A 3,001-nucleotide genomic window follows, 5' to 3' on the forward strand; every position below is an offset into this window, starting at 1 on the left:
ACCTTAGTGATGCCTTCTGGACAAAAGGATTTAAACAAAATAGTCTGAAAGAGAAGTTTTAAAACACCAAAGCCCACACTTTCACTTTGCATCAATTCCCGATTTGCTCCACAGGAGGAGAGCCAGAATATTCAAAGTCCACACTGCTAGATGTTTTTAAATTAACTTCTGCTGGAGTAGAGCCGCTTCACCGTGCCGCGTCGTCTCTGCCGCGCAGCAAAGCGCAGCCGCTGCACTAGCGCCAGGTCACTCGGCCGCGCCCGGCTCCCTGCGACTCGGGGCTGCAGCCCGCCAGGCTCCTCTGTCCGTGGGATTCTCCAGGCGAGAACACTGCAGCGGGTTTCCACGCTCTCCTCCAGGGGGTCTTCCCGACCCAGGGGTAGAACCCGCCGTCTCTTGCGTCTCCTGCGTTGGCAGGCGGGTTCTTTCCCACCAGCGCCACCCGGGAAGCCCACATGCACGTATATCTACTCTTTTTTGGATTTCCTTCCCAAATAGGCCACCACAGAGCGCTGAGCGGAGCTGCCTGTGCTGTGCGGTCGGTTCTTGCTGGTGCGTATACGTCGGGCCCACCTGCCGGCTCATCCCACCCCCCGTTACCCTCCGTGGTTTCCATGTCTGTTCTCGACGTCCGTGTCTGCCTCTGCGTTGCAGTTAAGTTCGCTAGGTGGTTCCTTTCTAACGCTTATACTTATTTGTACTACAAAACGTGCTTTCTTTTCTTTGCAGGAATTTATCTTTCTATGTATGTTTTTCTTGGGCTCATATGAAAGTTCATCTGTATTCTCTGACTGTGTCATACATAAGACAGTATGTTTGACTGTATATATGTATATAAGAAATGTAAATACACACACATGAGTATGTAATAAAGCCAGGCAAAGCCACAGGCTTTTCGGCAGCAAAAGAAAGCTGACATAGGATCTGATTGGTCACAAAGAGCTTGGGAAGCATAAAATTCAGTATATCGCCCAGATGAACTCTCTGTGTCTCAAGAACAAATCCTGTGTTTCCCTCACTCTGGCAGCTCAAGAAGGAGAACACAAGAGGCCATTGCTGTGCTCTGGGGCTGGGGGCTCACTGGTGCAGGGAGGGCTCAGGACCTCTGCCCCACGGGGCCTCCGCCCACAGGGACGCCTGCAGAGGGCAAAGACCCGGGAGTGAGCCCCAGCACGAGACGGAGCCAAGGGGCAGAAGGACGTGCATCAGTGGTCCTGCGTATTCAGAGAAGATAGACGCAGCTGAGCCTCCTACCAGGACACCCGGGCAGGAGGCCTTCTGAGAACCTCTTCCGAGCCAAGCTGGTCATACTTACTCAGGGATGTGGGTGGAGGTTTGTGGAAACTTTTCTTTTTTGCTTTCTGAAAGAAAGAAGAGATGGTTGAGCCTTCTCAGGCAGCCAGTACGGCCCCAGCCACGCAGCATAGGAGTGCTCAGAATGGGGGGAGGCGGGTGGGTGGTGGATTAAGCGGCCAACACCAAGAGACCAAGCAGAGTGCGAGCGGAGGGCAGGGAGGCACCCCTGACACAGGAGTGGGCAGCCCAGGGGAGGCGGCCCCGACAGAGTGTGGCCAGCAGGCCCCAGAGATGGGGGTGGGGGGACGCCAGGTGAGACGTGAGATGGGGGCGCGGGGCAGCGCTGGCCCATCTGGAGGACACCCCCGACAGCCTGGGCCACACGCGGAGCTGGGCACCACCCAGGCTCGCCCCCGGGGCCCCTTCCACGCCTCCACCCTCCGCTTCACTCCAAACGGGAAATCTCGCTCAGGACACTGAGATCCCGGGAGACTGGTTCAGATCCATGGATCCCTCTCACTCCCGGGAGCATCTCGGCCGTGTCCTGAGTGTTGAGGAGGAAACTCTCTGCGGAGGCCCTGCTCCTCAGACCGGGGACCCTGGAGTCCTCAGAGCTGCGGGGGCGGGAACGCGCTGGGCTCTTTCTCACACCTCCCTGCTCTGCTCTCTCCCCTCCACACAGGGCTCAGGGGCTGGGGGCGTGCAGGCCAAAGCCAGACTGCTGGCAAGGAGCTTGTGGTCAGCCTCAAATGCGCTCTGCTCACACTGACTTCTGTCGAAGTCCTAAAGTTATCGTCTCAGCTGTACAGATCTGGCCGAGGGCATCTGGAACCTGTGATCTGGCCCTGAATGCAGCGTCTGTGGGGAGACCCGCGGGAGTCGGCGGGTAAATGGAACACCAGCCCTCCGACTGCACTCACCGTGTCAGAGTCAGAGTCAAAGGTGATCGCAGACAGACTGTCATCCCCCTGGAGGAAGAGACGCAACAGTGAAACCGTTGGGCACCACTCGGTGCCACGGCCACACTCACAAGGTGGAAACAGCTGGGCCAAGCTGCGGGGGAGAGCCCCGCGTCCAGCAGGAGGGGACAGAACACTCGGAGTTGGTGGCGGCCGGTTCGGTCCACCGCATCCGAAGGGACGGTGCAGACACGAAGCCAAACTCTGCTGGTGGGGCGGCTCCAGCCCTGTCAGTCCAGCAAGAGTGTCTCCACAGAATCGACAGGCGACTTGAAGTACAGTTGCTTTAAAAGATCCTTTTCCAGTATAGGTTATTGCAAGACACTGAATAGAGATCCCCGCGCCATATGGGAAGCCTCCATTTTTTCTCTGTCTTATAGTAGGGTCTGCTAATCTTGCACTCCCAGTTTATCCCTCCCCCAGTGAACGGTTCTTGATAAAAGCATTCCATCGTTGCATCAGAGCACAAGGAACTCACGACTGCACCCCGGTGAGAGTGATCAGGGCCACCCCGCACCACCAGCGCACGCCTTATCTTCGTGTACAGAGGTTCCTGCCTCTGGTTCCAGCGATCTGGCGCACGGAGCACAATAAAATCTGTACTATCCTCAATGCTAGCATGTCCAGGAGAAAAGGGAACTTGCTCAAGTGGGTGATGTGTCTGTGTTAATGTACTTAGGCTTACATCCTAAAAAGAGAGAAAGCAGAGCGACTTTTCAAATCCTTTCCCTAGACTATTATCGTTA

General features: G+C 56.2%; 1 protein-coding gene across 1 annotated transcript in view; it reads right to left on the reverse strand.

Moving 5' to 3' along the window:
- The window catches only part of IQCE (IQ motif containing E), a 31,426-nt gene extending 28,787 nt beyond the window's left edge, over positions 1-2,639 (reverse strand). The window contains exons 1-2 of the mRNA XM_010833241.1: positions 2,217-2,639; positions 1,316-1,361 (exon numbers count right to left, since the gene is read on the reverse strand). The gene's annotated coding sequence lies outside the window, so the exon portion shown is untranslated. The remainder of the gene's footprint in view (positions 1-1,315; positions 1,362-2,216) is intronic.
- Between the last annotated feature and the right edge of the window lie 362 nt (positions 2,640-3,001).

Source organism: Bison bison, unplaced genomic scaffold (assembly GCF_000754665.1).
Source record: "Bison bison bison isolate TAMUID 2011002044 unplaced genomic scaffold, Bison_UMD1.0 scf7180017845289, whole genome shotgun sequence".
Lineage (NCBI taxonomy): Eukaryota > Metazoa > Chordata > Mammalia > Artiodactyla > Bovidae > Bison > Bison bison.